Source organism: Crinia signifera, chromosome 3 (assembly GCF_055691185.1).
Source record: "Crinia signifera chromosome 3, ASM5569118v1, whole genome shotgun sequence".
NCBI classification, from domain to species: Eukaryota; Metazoa; Chordata; class Amphibia; order Anura; family Myobatrachidae; genus Crinia; species Crinia signifera.
This window is the reverse complement of record NC_139219.1, coordinates 281,716,159-281,738,372: the sequence shown is the minus strand read 5'-3', so window position 1 is coordinate 281,738,372 and position 22,214 is coordinate 281,716,159. Positions and strand designations below refer to the sequence as shown.

General features: G+C 43.6%; 2 pseudogenes; one reads left to right on the top strand and one right to left on the bottom strand.

Moving 5' to 3' along the window:
* Positions 1–17,897: 17,897 nt before the first annotated feature.
* Positions 17,898–18,016, bottom strand: LOC146065574 (5S ribosomal RNA; annotated as a pseudogene).
* A 2,374-nt stretch (positions 18,017–20,390) lies between these two features.
* Positions 20,391–20,509, top strand: LOC146065562 (5S ribosomal RNA; annotated as a pseudogene).
* Positions 20,510–22,214: the final 1,705 nt, after the last annotated feature.

Genomic DNA, 22,214 nt, shown 5'->3' with positions numbered 1-22,214 from the left:
AGTTCTTGGACCATGGGGAGGTCCACCCCGATGATATTTTCTGCCGTCCTCATCACCCTTTGCAACCTTTGTCTGTCGTTCTCCTTTGCTCCTCAATACCAGATTGTGATCTAGGAGCATAGAACAGACTCTAATATGGCAGTGTAGAATATGAGCAGCAGCTCCTGCGGGATGTTGAATTTCTTGAGTTGCCTCAGGAAGAACAACCACTGCTGGGCCTTCTTCACAGTTGTGGTAATATTGGGCCCCCATTTGAGGTCACAGGAAATCTTTGTACTGTACCTAGGAATTTGAAGGAGTCGACCCTAGACACCACTCAGATATTATGGGGGAAATTTACTAAGAATATGAGTACAAAAAATCGTATTCGTATACTTAATACAAATAAATACAAATGAATACGACTGGTGTAGTCGTATTTTCATTCGTATTCCGGAGGATAATTTACTAATCAGTCGTATTTTGACTGATTTGTATTATCCGATGGCGTATTGATTCGTATTTTTTCTGATACAAATTCGTATTTTAAATACAAATTCATATTGGTTTTAGCTTGCATGGATCATTTAGATTCGTGCAGGCTTTAGTGTAAGACCGAGCCCCTACACAGAGCTGGAATGTATATGTGCCTAAAGAGGTGAGTTTTTAGGGCATGCTTGAAAGTTTGGAGGCTAGTGGAGAGTCTCATTGTGCGTGGAAGGGCATTCCATAGGGTAGGAGCAGCCCAAAGAAAGTCCTTTAATAGTGAATGGGAGCTAGTGATCCATGCAGAAGAGAGATGCAAATCTTGTGCAGAGCGGAGTAGCCGAGATAGGAGATATTTTGTGTAAAGTAAAGAGATATAAGCTGCTGCAGTATGGTTAATAGCTTTATATGCGAGTAGAAGTATTTTATATTGAATACATTAAAATACAGGAAACCAATTGAGGGATTGGTAGAGTGGATCAGCAGATGATGAGCGTCTTGCTAGAAAGATCAGCTTAGCGGCAGCATTTAAAATGAATTGCAGTGGTGAGAGTCGGTTTTTGGGAAGACCAGTTAGAAGACTATTACAATAGTCAATGCGGGATACAATGAGTGCATGGATAAGATATTTAGTAGTGTCGTGTGTGAGATAGGGTCGTATTTTGGATATGTATTTTAGATGCATGTAACATGATCTGGAGACCGATTGAATGTGGGGAACAAAGGACAGTTCAGAGTCAAGGGTGACCCCTAGGCAAAGAGCTTGTGGGGTAGGGTGAATTGTCTAGTCCTGTTATGGAGATATCAGGATGGTAACTGTTCTTCAGAAGAAGATATGGAGGTGACTGCGCTAATGAACAAATTATGGTATGGTGCTCAACTCAATATTAAGGGTATTTAATATACAATTTATAGCATACAATGTACAATAAAAAAATGATTTAAAACGATTTTGATTTTTTTTTAAATTGATGGAGGGGAGGGGGGAAAAGGGAGGATATCTGGGGGTGACTTGACTGGTTTAATAGTCCATACGGTACCGTATTTTTGGGCCAGTTGTTTAAGTGGTAGTCCTTTTCCGTTTAGGGTAACACCTCACTGTTGTTTAGTGGAATTGGAGGCTCAGATTACCCCGGGGGCTGTCCCAATGGAGGGTGCAAGATCTCCTGCAGAATCTGTAGCCCAATAGATGGTATGGGTGTCTCTGGGTGTTTGTAGATCCCAGGAGGAGTTTTGAGTCCAACAAGCCAAAATTTCTTCAGAGGTTAAATGGTTTTGTAGCGGAAGTGGAGAGGTGGATCCAGTCAGTCAGCCACAGGCGATTCACCAATGCGTTTCGCTCCTATAGGGAGCTTTTTCAAGGTGTCTTTGGTAACTGTTCTTGGCTGGTGGGAATATACTGTAAGTAATTTTTGAAATATTGAGTTTGAGGTGGCATCATCCAAGATGAGATGGCAGAGAGGCATTCAGTGATTTGGCCCAAGACCACTTGTGACAACTCTGGGGTTGATAGATAGATTTGAGTATCATACGCATACAAGTGATACTGAAAGTGCTGATTAGTTTGCCAAGAGATGAGGTATAGATTGAGAAAAGCAAAGGACCTAACACTGAGCCTTGCAGAACTCCAACTGACAGAGGTAGTGAAGAGGAGGTAGAGTCAGAGAAGTGAACACTGAAAGAGCGATCGGATAGGTAATTTGAGAACCAGGAAAGGGCTGTATCATTAAGACCTAAGGAGTGCAGTGTTTGTATGAGAAGAGTGTGATCCACAGTGTCAAACGGGCGTGGTATAGGGTTCCAACAGTTGGGATCCCGACAGTTATTAGCCCAACGTCGGGATCCCGACTGGCCAGACTCAGATAGCATGGCGAGCGCAAAAAAATCCCTTGCCGGCATGGTGGATCACTACATGTGGCCGTCGGGAACCCGTCTGTCAGTGTTTTAACAGTCGGGATCCCGATGTTGGGTAAATGACTGTCGGGACCCCGACTGTCTGGACCCTGTCCGGCACCCGTGTCAAACGCAGATCTATCTTCTAGTATGACTCAATATCATTTAACAATGTGCTCTAGTTATCATTAACAACCACCTTCCTCATGCACCATGTTAGGGTGAGGGAGGTCCTCATTAACAATGGCAATGCCAAAGTCTGTTACTTTGGAGCCGGCATCGGCAAGTGTGTATGCACTTGCTCATGCAGGCATCCATCCGCTGGGTCCCCACCACCGCTGATACTTGCGTTGGTGGTATCGCCTAGTGTGTATGGGGCTTTAATATCTTCCCTATCGCCGTCTGTGAACTCCTAGAACATCCTGTACTGTTCCCTGGCGATAATTCTTATACCAGACACCTAATCCAGCCAACACTCCTCTTCTCGCTTTTACAAACTTCCGTATGTACCCTTTTTGTTCTCTCAGACTAATTCTACACAAAAGAGAAGATCAAAATTAAAAAGTAAAAGAAAAATCAATGGCGCTCTAAACCAAAATCTAATTCTTTCCATTTCTTCCATAGTTCAGAAGGTGCACTGTAGTTATGCTCTGACACTCCCAGGGCACATGGAATGATTCCATCACTTATTTACAGTACGGCTTTACCAGAAGCCTTTCTATAATTCTCTTTCTGATACTTTCTGTTTGAAGCAAACGGTTTCTCCTCTGCGGCAGACCACATCAATATGAGTGCAAAAAATACTTTAATAAAATATGTTGTGTACGTTTTATCTTTCGTGGAAAGAATAAAAAGTTGTCTGGAAAGAAAAAGTAGCTGCGATAGGCACAGATAATGCACTGTAGTGTTAAGAAAGGGATATGTCATTAGATCGAGCCTATGAAGGTCAACATGCATTCCGTCGACCACAGAAGGTCCACACCTGAAATACCGTAGGTTGACATGGCTAAGGTCAACAGAGTCAGAAGATAAACACAAGCATGAGGTCAACAATGGGACGATCAAACCATTGACATGAGTTTTTCACAGTTTTTTTTAGCCAGCATTCGGTTTTGCATATCCTACCATACACTACGGCATGGTTGGAGAATATAATAGTGTGCCCAAAGCATAGTGAGCAATGCAAGGGGACGCGGTACACTTAGACTATGTTCAGCCTGAAAACTCATGTTGACCTTTTGACTGTCAACCTTCCCATTGTTGACTTAATGCTTGCTTTGACCTTACGACCCTGTCGCCCTTAGCTATGTCGACCTATTTCAGATGTCAACCTAAGCCCTGTCAACCTTCAGTGGTCAACCCTATGACCCATACCCTTAAGAAATAAGTGTGCTGACACAGAAAAGACAAACTAGCCAATATTAGACTGCACAGGCATAATCTTACCGACTCACACATGCGCAAAAGACCAAATAGCCGATTTCATGTGCCTGTAAGCTGTAAGTAATGGGCATGCACAGTAAAGGACCTCACTAGTTCTGAGTGGCTGGTAAGGCACACATGATGTCATCCCAAGATGGCCTTAGGTTTGGTACAAAAGATGAGAGAAGAAAATGTATAATATACCTGCAGAGTTTCACACAGCCTCCTCTGGGAGATTTGGAGCAGCATATGGGGGGGGAGGGGGGTGTGTTGGCAGACGCAATGACAAGAACGGACAAAGCAGGGGCGTGTCCACAAAACTGCATCATTGTGACCCCACTACACAATGCTGAGATTACTGTCATTGTGGGGCAGGGAGCAGAGCCATAATGATCGATTCAGCTGGAACCATGTCATTAGACGCTTCAAATGGTAGGGTTTATGTGCGGGTGCGGGGAGAGTGCATGGTGGGTAAGCTGACTATCCGGGATACTTGCCAATGTTCCAGGGCGAGGGGAGAGAGTCCAGGCTGAAACGGGAGAGTGGGAGAGTGTGATTTATAAATATAATTTACTGCACAGCCCCTATTGCTACCTATGGGGGGGGGGGGGGCTGCAGGAATATGAAAATTAAAGGCAGACAAAGTTTGCATTCCAGGGGCCCTCAAAACTTTATTTTGGCACTGATAATAAAGATGGCATACTGTATAGAAACATAAAGGGAAAAAAACACTGTTCATGGGTGATGCCCACATCCCTGTGCTTGGAGCAGCTGCAGAAAATCAGTCTGTAGGCTTTGCACTTTTATCTGGAATTGCACATTGTGGAAATATTAAAGACATTTCAAAGGCCTGTCTGCTGCCATTGTAAGAGCTCCCTCTTTATTCAGTTGGACTTTATGATTTTGTTTAAAGAGACTGCACAGTTTACTCTCTTTTATCCTAAGCTACCTTAATAGCAAAGTGACACCGGAACTAGAGGTAGGCAATAGATATGACCCCTACAGGTCAACATTATTATGGTTTGGGAGATCCCAGGTGGTTTGTTATTTAGTTACTATACATCAGAGGCAGGTTTAGGAATCCGCATGCCCCAAGGCACAACAGTAATGGCCCTTCGTCTTCTGCCCAATTTTATTATTTTCATTGTTTGCTTATGAGCCCTCACTGGGCAGTATTCAATGCTCCCGATTCACCATATTTTCGGCGAATCGGGCTGTTTATACTCCTTGCGGTGAATCTTTTTTTTAAGGTGAACTGGAATGTGTTCTTTTAAAATAAAGGTTTTTTTTTTTTGGGGGGGGTCCTCAAAAAATCACAAATTTTATTATGTGAAGGGGCATGCTATTTTGATATATATTTAACTTTGAATTTTTTTTTACACATGATGTCACAGGGGGGCGGGGAGCTGCTCATTAGATATTCACTACACCTGGTCCCGCTCATTACCTATGCACGAGCGGTACCAGCGCAGTGCTCCCTTCACCGCCTCCCCTGCCAGCTCTCCCTGTGCAGCAGCTGCTGCTGCCTGTGTCCCCAGGAGCCCTCCTTCTCCCCCACACAGCGTGCGGCGCAGGCAGAGAGGCTTCTATTTCCCTACCTTCCACCGTCCCCCGGCTCCCTGTGGCATTCACCAGGGGGGTTAAAAATCTGTGTCAGGGGCACCGAGCCCCTAAGGTGAATAGGGGGAGAGGGAGGGCTGGCAGCGAATGTTCCAGCCCTCCGGAACCCTGTGAATGTGCAGCAAATCCTAAACAAGATTCGCTGCACATAGAGATAATTATCATTGAATACTGGCCTTTGTGTATTATATTAATACAAAGCTATGGATTCTAACATTTTATTTTAATTATGTATACAAATTTAGTAAGATAGGACAGCTTACAGGGGCTGCCTAAGGATTCTGACCTCATGGGGCCCTAGGCAAGATCCCGGTTTGGGTCCCTCCTCCCTCCAATAATCCATACCACTATATTTTTGCTGCTGATTGCAGGCGGCTTCGATAGAGTACTTTGGTGAGTGGACAGTCTACTGATACATGCTGAGCATCGGCATTGTGTCCGAATCAGGCTCTAGGTCTTTTGGAAGTAGGCTTAATACCTGTATCACATTTATAGTAAACTGACTGCGCACATACAGTGGATGACACCATTGAGTGTCCAAATATATATATTTTTTATCATATCAAAGACATCAAAGGGACTTTGGGAGTTTGGGAAGGTCCATGTGATGTCTTGACATCACACAGTAGTCACACAATGCTCCCCTGGGAACATTTTGGACAGCCAGGATATCTTTATGGGGCCCGTTGGGGACCTGCTGTATCTATCTATGATAAAAAGACATTGCACACTGTCCATAGTACATACCAAACAACCTGCTGATACACAAGAGGATGTAGAATAAATAAATGTGTTCAGAAAACTCTGTATTTATTTTCATTACATTAAAGAATTCTGTGCTGTCATGTTCAATACTTGTTGTGAAATTGATGGTGTCATACTGTGTATAAAGCTTTTCAACATAAAGCAGTCAATAAATTGTCCTCTGGTGTCTGTAGGAAGACTAAAGCAATCATCTGTACACTGTACGTCTCTGCTAAGGTATAGATTCACGGGAATGGACATTATTGTTTACATGCTGCTCATCAATGCTTGCCTTCAAAGGCAAGTATTGGTAGCCAGCTGCAGACATAAAATCAATGACCAGATAAGAACAAGTATTATATAATAAATATTACAAAAAATACATACACAAAACAAATTATAGTGGTGGTATATACAAGTATTACAACTGTTACTACTGTATATACATTTGTTCCTTTCACTGGAAATGTAGCAAACATATTTGGTTCTGCATGGAGAACTAGGTTGTTTAATGTTCCCTTATACCCTGTTCACACCAGTCTTTTTTCCCGGATTGGCCCCGGGAACAACCCGGGTGTAGTGCTGGTGTGAATGGGTCCCGGGCCAAAATCCCGGGAGCCATGCCCCGGCATTTCAACCCTAGTAGAAAGCAGGGTTGCTCCCAGGATCTTACAGGGTATGGTGCGGTGTGATGGGTAACCGGGGTTGAGTGGCCCGGGTCCCGTACAAAGTATGGAGAAGGCAGCGCAGTCAGCTCCAAGCACTGCCTCCTCCCCGCCCCTTGATGAAGCACCTTTGCTCCACCTTGCCCCATGTGATGTCTCCGACCTTTCAAGGAGCTGGAAGACCGTGAATGGCAGGTCGCATCTGGAATGGACCGCATTTGCAGTATGAATGGGGTATTAGGACTGTACACTACGTATGGCTAGTGTAAACCCTGGAGGTGCCCCTAGTGGGGATACTACCCCCCTTCCAGGAATTGCATCCCACCTCCCAATTACGGAAACCTTGCCTCTGTTACTTCTTACCTTGACACACTGGGATGGCTACCATGGCTTCTCAGACTGGAAGTGTGGCACTTGGCTATGACATACAGTAATCAAGGGCCACGATCCCAGCCCATCAAAAACAAGGAAAAGCAGGTTGTAGCTTCACCTACATGCCGGAAGTAAGTGCTTCATAAGGGGGGTGCAATGGGGCATTTTAGCAGATGAGTGAAGAACTAGATACACCAAATATTAACACTGGTCTTGTTCATAAGTAACACTTACTGGGTGTGGTATATTGTGTTGACATTCATCATGACATGTATCATGTAAATACTGACAAAATGTTGGCAAAATATCCCTGGTGGCCTGGAGGTGACTTATCTAGTCCCATAGCTCTTCTGGGTTGAGTTGATAATTTATTTATTTACAGTTTCTTATATATCGCAGCAGATTCCATTGCGCTTTACAATGGTAGACACTGATGAAACAAACAGGGTAACAACAGACAGACTTGGAGGTATGAGGGCCCTGCTGCAAACTTACAATCTATAGGGATATAGGAGGGAAACGCAAGGACAGGCACCAGTAATAGCATAGCTTGTAGGTCCAGAAGGGAAGCTATATGATACATAAGTGCCTCAGAGGGTTATGTGTATGGAACTTAAATATGATAGGCTTGCCTGAAGAGGTGAGTTTTCAGGGAACGCTTGAAAGTTTGGAGGCTATTGGAGAGTCTTATTGTGCATGGAAGGGCATTCCATAGGGTGGGAGCAGCCCAATGAAAGTCCTGTAATAGGGAATGGGAGCTAGGGATCCGTGCAGAAGAGAGATGCAGATCATGTGCAGAGCGGAGTGGTCGAGATGGGAGATATTTTGAGATAAGTAAAGAGATATAAGCTGATGCAGAATGTTTAATAGCTTTATATGCTAGCAGAAGGGTTTTATATTGAATACGGCAAAATACAGGTAACCAAAGGAGGGACTGGCAGAGCGGATCAGCAGATGATGACCATCTTGCTAGGAAGATCAGCCTAGCAGCAGCATTTTGAATGTATTGCAGTGGCGAGAGTCTGTTCTTGGGAAGACCAATTAGAAGACTATTGCAATAATCCTTCGGGATATAATGAGTGCATGGATAAGAGATGTAGTAGTGTCTTGAGTGAGAGAGGGTCGTATTTTGGATATGTTTTTTAGATGCATGTAACATGATTTGGTGACAGATTGAATGTGGGGAACAAAGGACAGTTTAGAGTCGAGGGTGACCCCTAGGCAACGAGCTTGTGGGGTAGGGTAGATTGTCGAGTTGTCAACAGTGATGGAGATATCAGGATGGTAACTGTTCTTAGTTGGTGGGAATATAAGTAATTCCGTTTTGGAAATATTGAGTTTGAGGTGGCGAGAAGACATCCAAGATGAGATGGCAGAGAGGCATTCAGAGACTCAGCCCAAAACCACTGGGGACAACTCTGGGGCTGATAGATAGATTTGAGTATCATCCACATATAAATGATACTGAAATCTGAAAGAGCTGATGAGTTTACCAAGAGAGGAGGTATAGATTGAGAAAAGCAGAGGACCTAAAACTGAGCCTTGCGGAACTGCGACTGACAGAGGTAGTGAAGAGGATGTAGAGTCAGAGAAGCGAACACTGAAAGAGCGATCAGATAGGTAAGATGTGAAGCAGGAAAGGGCTGTATCATTAAGACCTAGGGAGTGCAGTGTTTGTATGAGAAGAGTATGATCAACAGTGTCAAATGCAGCAGAAAGATCAAGAATAATAAGTAGAGAGTAATGGCCTTTAGACTTGGCAGTTACCAGATCATTCACCACTTTAGTCAGTGCTGTCTCAGTGGAGTGTTGGAAACGAAAGCCTGACTGAAGTGTGTCTAATAGGGTGTGAGAGTTAAGAAAGTGTGTGAGGCGAGGGTAGACAAGTCTCTCCAGTAGCTTGGAGAGGCATGGGAGCTGAGAGATAGGACGATAGTTAGAGAGAGAGTTATGGTTAGAATTGACTTCCAACGGTCTTATGGAGGTATCAATAAACCTAACCCTTCCCCTAGTGCAAATCCCTAACTTCCCCACCCATTGTTTAACCCTAACCCTCCCTTCCTGCAGACTAACCCTAACTGCCCTACCCATTGCTCAACCCTAACTCTCCTATCCTGCAGACTAACCCTAACTTCCCAACCCATCACATAACCATAATGCTCTCTTCCTGTAGAACAAAGCTTTTTACAATTAAATAAAAATCAGATTAATGCACTAACCTCAACTTCATCCACAGCAATATGGAACTATGAACTGAAAGTAATCAAATCAATGATATTTCATCACAATTGAAGATGGTAAACAGACACTGCTATATCATGAAGGAATGAGAAAACACTATTAAATATTCATGTCATGTGTCAAAACAATGAAAATAATTATAGGTTTTATATATTATCCTCATTACTTTTCTTGAAGTCCAAAATAATTAAAGTTTGCACGTATTGGTAATAACTCATTTGCATGTGACAAGTTACTTTGTTAATTAGAACACAGGTCTCATAATAAAAATTATACCTGATTGAAATTGATGAAAGTAAATGGTTGAACCATATGGTGCTGCCTCATTTTTCATCATGTCAAAATCTGCATTAGATTTTTATTAAACTTCATTGAGGGACTTTTATACAGTTGGCTCATGGTGCTCTGATGGGAAAAATCTGAAATCTCATCTAGGAGCTATAAAAGTATGGTATTAAATTACATTTATAAAATATCTGGAGTTCTTAGTAAAATATTGCACATGTACACAGAATAAAGACACAAGTACAGTAGGTTAGGTTATTTGTTAGCTTTCACAAACCAAAACAAAGACTACATCCCCCATGGTGCATGAGGGAGAGTCTGGGGAGCAGGCGCATGTGCACTCCATGAGCCTGGAATAAGGTTATTACCAGGGGTAATCTTAGGAGCATTCACAGAATTAACCCAGAAGCCAGCAAGGGAAGGTTTTTAGCTCATAATAGAAGGCCATGAAAGGCTTAAAAACTCGTAGAAGCCAATAGAGGGCGGTGAGTAGTGTGCTTCCTATAATATTGTGTCTAGGGGGAACCTGACCCCCAAACCCACCCCTGTCTTTGGAGTTATATAGACAGTGGCGACAGCTGCAGGTAGAAGTGAAGTGTTTATAGAGCTCTTGGCAGTGGGGTAACTATCTAAATTGTGGACCCCGCTGAAAATTTAGGTAGCCCCCCCAGTAAAATTAACACACACACACACCGCCCATGCCCCCCAGGCCTTAACCTCTGCTTGCTGTGCCAGGGACCCACAGATTTCATCTGCAGCCAGTCCCAGCTCCCCTCCTGGCTTCTGCTGGTATGAAAATGGACCATCAGAAAATGTCCACCCCCATACAGCAGTCAGTTTCAGAGAACTGTCTGCTGTATGGGGGTGGACATTTTATGATGGACCATTTTCATTTCAGCAGAAGCGGCATTACAATAGCCCCGTAGACCCCCGGTGCCCACACTTACACAACGCCCCCCCCCCCCCCTCCCGCGACCGGGGCTATTGTTACGCCACTTTCTCTTGGGTTTTGAGGCTGCAGAGCTTGAGAAGATTATACCATAAGGGTGTAAGCATGGTAATTTACTCACTTTGCCGTCCACCACCTCTTACCTTCAGGCCGATGACAGTTTCAGAACCCCTCTGTCTCCGTGGCTGGAGCTGCAAAGAGAAAAGCAGTTGCAATGAGCCTTTTTATCACTGGTAAAAAACTTGCAACCTAGTAAAGGGCAATGTACCTTTGCAAATCCTGCAGCCTAGCGTATGTGCAACCTGCAGCCTAGGACCCATGCAACCTAGCACAGCAAACAAATGGAATGCAAACATTGTAAATCTAATAGTAAGAATTACCCTTCCTGTTCCCATCCAAAGACTTTGGGGTTATTCTGGTTGATTCACCCGGATGCAAATTCGCATGCTTGCAAGTCAACCAAACCTGAGCAACCTTACATATGCGTGCACGTTCTGACGGAAGTGGGCGGGCAGCTGCACACCTCCCGCACCGGTGTCACGGCCTCATTGGCATGAGAATGCACAGTGTTCTCATAGGAACACCCATAAACCGCTGGGTGTTCCCAAATGCTAATGAAGCCTCCCGCCACTTCACTCATCATTCTGCTTAATGATATAAACTGGAATTGAAACTGAATTTGTTTAACCTTCAAGCAAACTAAGGTATGGGGACATTTTTCATGTGTGGGCCTATAGGGGGAAATTTACTAAGATGTGTATTCTACTTTACATGTGATGTTGCTATGGGCAACCAAGCAGAATCTACTTCTTATTTATTTATCACCTTTTAGAAGATAGTAGTCAGGATCTGATTGGTTACCCATAGCAACATCACGTGTGAAGTAGAATACACATCTTAGCAAATTTCCCCCATAGCAGCCTTTCGACCTTATTCGTGTTGACCTAACTACCGTATCCCCTATAAGGAGCTCACAATCCTGTTTGTCCTGGCCAAAGTTGATAATGGTGACTTGTGCCAGCATTTCAATCACTGTCAAAGCGGTTTAGAAACAAAACAAAATGATGCTCATGGCCGAATCCCACCTGTGGAATAGGCTCATATGAAACGTCATGAAAACATTGAAGGAAATCTTTTTAAGAATGTGCCTCGTGTCTCTACCCACAGAGAAATGGATTTGACTGGAGTTAACAAAAAATGCAGCCAATCTGTCATCAACTTTGACTATTGCCACTGCAGGTAACTTAGGGGAAGGAGCTAATTACCCATATAGTGTAAGGGATCGGAGACATTGTCAGTACTTTGGTGCACACAGCTTTAAAATACCTGGTGTGTTATTTTGATACAAAATTGTATGTTTTTATGTTCTGTGACCTTGCCATTTGGCTCCCCTGGGCCTGAACTAATGAAAGTGTCTGAGACACTAGTAATGTACTAAAGAGGAACCTTAGCAGCACTTAGATCCAATCTTCTCTACCCCCAAATACAGGAACTCTCCGGAGATCTATCAGGCGCAGGAGGAAAAATCATCTTCTATTCCCTTAGCTGCCATCAGCTGCAGCAAAAAGCCGGTGTTAAAATGTAACAATCTGACCAATTTTATGGGTTTCAATAAGACTTTGGTGGTGGGAGCGCAGGGCAGAGGGATCCCCTGTTACTTACATTCTCTGGTGCTAAAAGCGAACCTGTGTCATTGCTGACCTTGTTGTGCACTAACTGAAAGACTGGTGTGAAATGTTGTAACCTTGTATGTCCTCTGCATCACACCCAGGCATCATGTATACACACACACACTGCCACTAACCTGCATACACAAGGCTGCAGGGCTCTCTAACCCTAAGACTTTAAACAGGAGAAACGTATTAGGAGACCCTTGTGGTTTGCTATAGAACAGTAAATGCTTGGATACAGTGTAGCTAGGATGGACATTTTGGGATTTAAAACATACGTTAAATGTTATTTATGTATTTTAACAATTTAATGGTGCATTGATTTTACAGTATTTAGGGTAAAATGCTTAGTGTCTCATTTAGATTTTCTCATACAATCATTTTTGGCAATGTCATTGATTCTTGTGAAAGACCCATTAGACATTTTCACGATACAACGCTGGGACCCTTTAAATTAAAATATTAAGGATAGTATCAACATACTGTATATGACATTTAGGCCAGGGCAGGGGTACAAGTAGAGTGTACAGAAAAGGTACACACAAACACAGTGGCGTAACTATAGCTCCGCAGCCCCCGCGGTGGCGGGGAGGCGCAGAGAAAGTGTGGGTGCCGGGGGTCTGCGGGCTATAGGTACCCACTGCTGTCTGCCGACTGCCGGCGCCTGCTGCTGTAATGAAACTGACACTTTATAGCAGCAGGAGCCGGCGCCGGGAGAGACGGGAGTCGGGACCGTGACCGCAAATTAGGTAGATACGCCACTGCACTGGTGTTAGCAGTGCCTGTCGAGTCTTCCTTCAGCCTGTGGCTTCCTCCCTCCATTCCTTCCTCCCTGTATTCTGACCGGGCTGTGTGTTTAACGGGCTACTGTGCATGAATGGGGTGAGTGGCTGCGCTCCTGTGTGCTGGTGGCCGGCTGTGAGTCAATCACAAGTGGGAACAAGTGCACCGCCGCTGATTGTCTACTGGGTGAGGGGTGCAGTGTGGAGGCCGCAGCGCTGCTGTGTCCGAACGGGGCTGGAGGTGGACAGTGGTGCCGATGGCTGCAGTGAGGAAGAGGTGCGGTTGCTGGCTGCTTCTCCCGCCGGTGTTATTGACTGACTGTCAGTGTCAGCAGGATGGTTTTTTATGCTGGAATGCTCCTCCGTGGTGGTGGCATCAGAGATACACAGGGAAGAGCCAGAACAGCAAAGCAGCACTGACCACCAGGACCAGAGCAAATGATGGGGTAAGCGCCAAGCGGGGGTATGGGAATATATGTGCTGCTTGCTAATTTTATTGAACTTAATTTGGGACCCCCTGACCCTTAGAGCCCCTCTGAACCCCATGGCCTGGTTGTACCCATTGTTGTCCTTTCATGTCGCCAGTCCTGCATGCACATATCTGCGGCTGTGCATGAATAAATTACCCCAGTGCACTCCAAATAGAGGATACTTAAACAAGCAAGACAATGTGGCGCCTAGGGGATTTGACCACCTTAAGCTGTGAGACACAGGGGTAGATGTTAGAAGGATTAGTAGGTAGAAGTGGTATCAGTGCAAGTTATATATAACAACTGCGGCTATCTTTACCATTACCACTTGCTGTGGCAGGAGCAGAGACACAGAGCACATTGCAGTGTGTGGCATGGGCAATGCAGTGTGTGGCATATTGTGTATTGAACATTGTGGACTGAACATTGTGGTGTGGCATATTGCATAATGGGCATTACAACCTTTTTTGGAATATGTGCATTCTTTAGCTTTAAATTATCTATTGGAGGGGCACATTTTTACTGTTTGCACTGGAAGCCATATTGCCAAGAAAAAGCCGTTTGACAAAAATGCTATTTGAAGGGGGGGGGGGGGGAGGCGCTACAAACTTTTTTGGCTTGGGGGAGCAAAATTTATAGTTACGCCACTGCACAAACACATATATTAACCCCTTCCCGCCGCAGCCTGTTTTTGCCTTCCTGACAGAGCCCTTTTTTTCAAATCTGACATGTATCACTTAAGTGGGGATAACTTTTTTTTGCTTTTACTTATCCCAGTGATTTTGAGATTGTTTTCTCGTGACACATTGTACTTCAAGTTAGTGGTAAATTTTCGTCGATACAGTCTGTGTTTTTTTGTGAAAAATACCAAAATGTCGTAAAAAAATGTTAAATTTTCTGCTTGTGAGACAAATAATCATACCACTCAAAATAGTTAATAACTAACATAGACCATATGTCTACTTTATGTTGCCATCATTATTTCAACCTTCTTTTAATTTTTTTGGACACTAGTAGGCATAAAATATGAATAGCAAATTCTCAAATTTTCAAGAAAATTTCAAACACTGATTTTTTTAGGGACCAGTTCAGTTCTGATGTGACTTTGAGGGACTTGTATGTGAGACACCCCCATAAATGATGCCATTTCAAAAACTGCACCCCTCACAGTATTCAAAACAGCATTTTGGAAGTTTGTTAACCCTTTAGGTGTTTCACAGGAATTAAAACAAAGTGTAGGTGAAATTTCAAAATTTCATTTTTTTTGCAGATTTTCAATTTTAATACATTTTTCTAAGGAACACAGTACATTTTACTAGAGAAATGTGACTAAAAATTGATTCCCCCAATTCTTTTGTTTTCATAAATATCCTATATGTGGCCCTAGTGTGCACGTTGACCAAACCACAGGCTTCATAATAGAAGGAGCACCTACTTGATTTTGGAGCCTCCTTTTTATGTGATTATTTTTTAGGCACCATGTAGATTTCTAGGCACCATAAGATGCTAAAAGTTAGGAACCCCCCCACAAGTGACCCCAATTTGCAAACTACACCCCTCAGGGAATTCATCTAGGGGTATAATGTACATTTCAAACCCCCAGGGGTTTCACCAATTGTGGTACAACTGGGCAGTGAAAATGAAAAATTAAATTTTTTTACACAAAAATGCAGTTCTGGCTCAAAATTTTTCATTTTCATAAGGTATGAAGGAGAAAAAGCACCCCAAAATCTGTGCCCCAATTTCTCCCGAGTACGGCAATGCTCACATGTGACCAAAAAATACCAGTTGGGTGCATGGCAGGACTCAGAAGGGAAGGAGTGATTTTTGGATTTTGCGGCTCAGATTCTGGTGGAATGAATGGTGGGTGCTATGTGGCATTAGCAAGACCCCCGAAGCACGGTTAAATGATGAACCTAATAATCCATAGATGTGTGGTATATTTTAAAACACTCCTTTATACATAGGCCGGGTTTGTCGGGGCAAGTGTCACACTGGAAAATAGTTTGCTTTCTTATTCCCTTTTTATAGCAAACTTTGCACCTTTTTTGTGTCCTGCCCTTTTTTCCAGTGGAGGGGATTTCATCAGGAAAATGCTGCCCTGGTACAATACGGGGGCCAGTACTAGAAGTACTGGGGCCCTCTGCCTGCTGGTTCCCAAATATTAGGCCCTTTATGACTTCCTCTTGAAAGTGCATAAATGTCCCCCTCTGGCTGGTAGAACGGAATAGCACGTAAGCGTTATACAGTGCCATCTGGATGATATACACGGCCAGCTTCTTGTACCAGATTTTTGTTTTCCACAGGGCACTGTACGGCTTCAGTACCTGATCTGAAAGATCCACTCCGCCCATGTACTTATTGTAATCCAGGATACAATTAGGTTTTGAGGTGTGGGTACTGGTACCTCGTACAGGGACGGAGGTGGTACTGTCTCCGTGAATTGTTGTCAGTATAAGGACATCCCTCTTGTCCTTATATTTGACCAACAACATATTTTCGGTGGATTGTGCCCTGCTTTCACCCCTTCTCATTACTTGGGCAATGTGCGTTTTTGGGAGGCCTCTTTGGTTCTTGCGCACAGTACCGCAAGCTGCTGTACCTCTTGAACCAAGGGCCTTAAACAGGGGGATGCTAGTGTAAAAGTTATCCACATAGAGTTGATAACCTTTATCCAGGAAGGGGTGCACTAAATCCCAGACAATTTTTCCACTAACACCTACGAGGGAGGGGGGGCATTCTGGCGGTTCAATTCTTGAATCCTTCCCTTCATACTGTATACCCTAAACCTGTGAGTGTACCCTGAGGTGCTTTCACCCAGCTTATACATTTTTATGCCATACCTTGCCCTCTTATTGGGAAGGTACTGGCGGAATTTAACCCTTCCTTTAAAATGTATAAGGGACTCGTCTATGCAAATGAATTTATCTGGGATGTACATCTCTGCAAATTTGGCACTGAAATGATCAATGACCGGCCTGACTTTGAATAGCCGGTCAAAGGTGGGATCATCTCTGGGTGGGCACTGTGCATTATCGTTGTAATGCAAAAATTTAAGGATTAACTCAAAATGAGTCCGGGTCATGGCCATACGGTAAAGTGGGGTGCTGTACAGAACATCTGTACTCCAATATTGCCTAATTTCTGGCTTTTTTACTATGCCCATATGAAACACCAGACCCCAAAACGTCATCATCTCTACTGCATCTACAGGGGTCCACCTAGCAAATGATGACTTGGGGTTTTGAGCAATAAACTGCTGGGCATATAAATTAGTTTGGTCCACCATTAAATTTATAAAATCATCAGAGAAAAATAATTTGAAAAAGTCAATTTCTCTGAGACCTGTGGAATCAAATTGGATTCCTGGGATGGCCAAAAACTCAGGAACCTGGGGCTCAAAATTGTCTGGTGGTGGGGTCCATACGAGATCAATTATTGGGGGGGGTCTCAGCTGCTCTACGGGGGCGTCTTTGAGGGGGTCCCTCATCACTAGAGGAGGAAGAGGAGCTTAAGATGAATCCTTCAAATTCCCCGCTTGCATCACTGGCTGTGTCAGAGTCAGAGGCAAGCATGGCATATGCCTCCTCCGCTGAATACATTCTTCTGGATGACTGGGATGACATTTGGGATGACATTTGGGATGACATTTTTATTTTTGTGCAAGGAAAGAGTGGGAAAGGGCCCGCACAGCTGAAACAATTGTTCGATTGATGCCAATTTATTGTGACCAACATAGAAACCACATAGTCAAAAAATACTGGTGGTTATATGGTTGGTGGTGCGCCCAGCGTTCAGTAACAGTAACTGAGGGTGGGTTTGTTTTGTGTTTGCAAGAAGCAAAACAAAGGAAAGTAAACGCTTTTTGGGCGCACTCTTTGAAAATGTAATGTATATTGATTAGTATTTAAAACATAACTTTTAATGTGGACTTGTTAAGATACAATGGCGTGGCGCATGAGTACAATAAACATCGTTCAGAGTCTCCTGGTTGTTTTTGTTGTGTGGTACTAATAAATGATAATTATTGATACATATATCAATTTTTAAAGTTTACCACACGTGTAATTTATCATTTGTTGCATGTAGTCATCAGAGGTATAGTAACCAAAGTGACCAAAGGTGGCAAAAATTATACAGGTTGGAGTTCAGTAACCCCACGTTACTGGGTGGCTCTATCAGTGAGCTAAATATAAATAAAAATAAAAATAAATACAATCATTGCCTGTATTGGCCAACAAAAAATATTTTTTATTATTATTGAAATCGAGCAGTGGGCGGCTCCTGTGCTGTTTGTCTGTTGACTGGGATACCTAGGTATAGTACCACACCTGGACTTCTCCAGGGGTCACCCACCTGGATACTGCCCTGGCCCTTCACTGCTTGGCTTCCAAGTTCGAGACGGGTTTGGGCACACCAGTGAGGTATGGTGGTATACTTGTAGTGAGTTGTGTCACGACCCAACAGCCCAGGTTAACTGCTGGATAACATCTGACAAGCTGGAAGTTAACCCAAATAATTTGGGAAAAAAAGCAAAAGATTATGTATATATCACACCAGTAATCCTGGTACCGTATGCATACAGTTTAAGGTTCAATAATTTGCAGCAGGTAATAAGGTAGAAAGAGCTGGATGCGCTAAATAGGTATCAGGTGATAGGTTTGCAATGTCCTGGTTATTAATGCGGCTTAGGTTCCAGTGTGTGTCTCACACTTTTGTTAGTAACATATACACCTGGCTTTGGTTACAGTGCATTTTGAAAATGATTAGTCAGAAGTTTTGATACAATTGGTTTGGTAATTTGACATTAGGTCACAGTGTATCACAGAAGCAATGTTGAGATGCTTTGCTCCTCCAGAGGCACTGTGACTTGCTAGTGACAGGTGGCTGAATGCGAGTATTAATCAATACAGCCAAATCAATCCTCAAAGATGAACCCGGATACAATATTAGTGACTGACACAATAAATGTCTGATATAGCGATTTAGCCAATTATGCAGATAATAGAACCTTGCGTGTAAATAGACAATAGTATAATACTAGCGTTATTTGTGGAGTGTACCACAGCTGAAAGTTCAGACTGTGGCAACTCCTGTACCTTATCCTCTAGTGTGCCGGGTGGGGAGATGGATACACGGAGCCCGATTGCTCGTGCGGTGAGGGCAGTCTCTGACCAAGATGCGGCTGGGGGAGTGCGGCGATCCGTCCTGATGGATGAGTGAGAGAAAGCAAGCAGCGGCTTGTAATCAGTTCAGTTGCCGCCGTACCTCGCGGCGGGCGTCAGGACGCGAGCTTGCGGGTTGGAGATTCCCAAGTCGGCTGTATGCAAGGGGATTCGGATGGGAGAGCACAGGTCCGTCTTGCTCGAGTAGGGGTAACGTGGGGCGCCTGCTTGAACACGTGTTTCGCCTCCTTGGCTTCTTCATGCAGCGCCATCTTGTTTGAGAGCAGCTGCCCTTTATTCTGATTCCTGACCAATAGTGAGCGATAGTCTCTGATTGACAGTTTTAGCAACCAGTGGGCTGATTACAAGTATCTGTGATTGTAAATTAACCGCTGTGTTTAGGGTTTGAGCTGGTTTTCGCATTTTAAGAGTGTTTATTTCTATAGATTCCAGCTGGGAATTATATGCTGTGTTTACAAAAGGAGAGAAGTATCAGCTATGATATTCTATAATCTTGGTTTTTAGTTTATTTCTATACTTCGTTTTTTAGTTAGTTATAATTTTATACACCCTAAACACAGCGGTTACTATCGCTATCGCTCACTATTGGTCAGGAATCAGAATAAAGGGCAGCTGCCCTCAAACAAGATGGCGCTGCATGAAGAAGCCAAGGAGGCGAAACACGTGTTCAAGCAGGCGCCCCACGTTACCCCTACTCGAGCAAGACGGACCTGTGCTCTCCCATCCGAATCCCCTTGCATACAGCCGACTTGGGAATCTCCAACCCGCAAGCTCGCGTCCTGACGCCCGCCGCGAGGTACGGCGGCAACTGAACTGATTACAAGCCGCTGCTTGCTTTCTCTCACTCATCCATCAGGACGGATCGCCGCACTCCCCCAGCCGCATCTTGGTCACTGACTGCCCTCACCGCACGAGCAATCGGGCTCCGTGTATCCATCTCCCCAGCCGGCACACTAGAGGATAAGGTACAGGAGTTGCCACAGTCTGAACTTTCAGCTGTGGTACACTCCACAAATAACGCTAGTATTATACTATTGTCTATTTACACGCAAGGTTCTATTATCTGCATAATTGGCTAAATCGCTATATCAGACATTTATTGTGTCAGTCACTAATATTGTATCCGGGTTCATCTTTGAGGATTGATTTGGCTGTATTGATTAATACTCGCATTCAGCCACCTGTCACTAGCAAGTCACAGTGCCTCTGGAGGATCAAAGCATATCAACATTGCTTCTGTGATACACTGTGACCTAATGTCAAATTACCAAACCAATTGTATCAAAACTTCTGACTAATCATTTTCAAAATGCACTGTAACCAAAGCCAGGTGTATATGTTACTAACAAAAGTGTGAGACACACACTGGAACCTAAGCCGCATTAATAACCAGGACATAGCAAACCTATCACCTGATACCTATTTAGCGCATCCAGCTCTTTCTACCTTATTACCTGCTGTGAATTATTGAACCTTAAACTGTATGCATACGGTACCAGGATTACTGGTGTGATATATACATAATCTTTTGCTTTTTTTCCCAAATTATTTGGGTTAACTTCCAGCTTGTCGGATGTTATCCAGCAGTTAACCTGGGCTGTTGGGTCGTGACACAACTCACTACAAGTATACCACCATACCTCACTGGTGTGCCCAAACCCGTCTCGAACTTGGAAGCCAAGCAGTGAAGGGCCAGGGCAGTATCCAGGTGGGTGACCCCTGGAGAAGTCCAGGTGTGGTACTATACCTAGGTATCCCAGTCAACAGACAAACAGCACAGGAGCCGCCCACTGCTCGATTTCAATAATAATAAAAAATATTTTTTGTTGGCCAATACAGGCAATGATTGTATTTATTTTTATTTTTATTTATATTTAGCTCACTGATAGAGCCACCCAGTAACGTGGGGTTACTGAACTCCAACCTGTATAACAGTTTGGGGCAACTAACTCATTTTTGCCACCTTTGGTCACTCTGGTTACTATACCTCTGATGACTACATGCAACAAATGATAAATTACACGTGTGGTAAACTTTAAAAATTGATATATGTATCAATAATTATCATTTATTAGTACCACACAACAAAAACAACCAGGAGACTCTGAACGATGTTTATTGTACTCATGCGCCACGCCATTGTATCTTAACAAGTCCACATTAAAAGTTATGTTTTAAATACTAATCAATATACATTACATTTTCAAAGAGTGCGCCCAAAAAGCGTTTACTTTCCTTTGTTTTGCTTCTTGCAAACACAAAACAAACCCACCCTCAGTTATTTTTATTTTTGTGTTTCTGGTAGTGAAATGTTTCAACACGTGTATAGTGTAGGGGGGTACAAACTTTATTTCAACCCGGGGGGTATGTAGTGTGTAGTGTGTATGTAGTGCAAAAAAAAAAAAAAAAGGTCCTGCGCCAAAAATTGAGCACAGATGTTGGTCAGTAACGTCCGTCACTGAACAGCGCTCAAAGGCAACAGGAATTTGATAAAAAAAAAAATAGATCAACCCTGTGCCGAAAAAGCTGATCAGTGATGTACGTCACTGATCAGCGCACAGTGGCCACAGGACACCCACAAAATCACAGTGTGTGTAAAAAAAAAATTCAAAAAAGACCCCACAGCACCCTCAAAAAAAAAAAAAAAAGGTGATCACTGATGCGACACTGATTACCAGTGAGGGGCAGCAGGTGCACAACCTTTGGTGCAACTGACAGTGCAACTGGCAGCAACTGACAGGTATATATATAAAAAAAAAAACCTGCACCCCCAAAAAGTTGCTGATCAGCACAGATATACTGATCAGCACAAAAGGGGGGGGCAGCAGACACAAAATATAGCACTCTCTATCACTCTCTGTCACTATCTCTCTCTATCTCTCACTATCTATCACTCTATGACACTGCAGCAGCAGCACTGACAGTTATATATATAAAAAAAAAAAACTGCACGCCCAAAAAGTTGCTGATCAGCACAGATATACTGATCAGCACAAAAGGGGGGGCAGCAGACACAAAATATAGCACTCTCTATCACTCTCTGTCACTATCTCTCTCTATCTCTCTATCTCTCACTATCTATCACTCTATGACACTGCAGCAGCAGCACTGACAGGTATATATATAAAAAAAAAACCTGCACCCCCAAAAAGTTGCTGATCAGTTAATTTATACTGATCAGCACAAAAGGGGGGGCAGCAGTCAGTTGCACACGCAGCACAGCTGTATATATATTTAAAAAAAGGGGGGGGGGGCAGCAGACACAAAATATAGCACTCTCTGTCACTATCTCTCTCTATCTCTCTCTATCTCTCTATCTATAACTCTATCACACTGCAGCAGCACAACACAGGAAGTCACAAGAAGTCACAAGATCCAGGAAGCATCCAGCACGCTACAAGCAGTGATCAGGTAAGTATTTGCAAGGATCAGGTCAGTATATCACGGCAG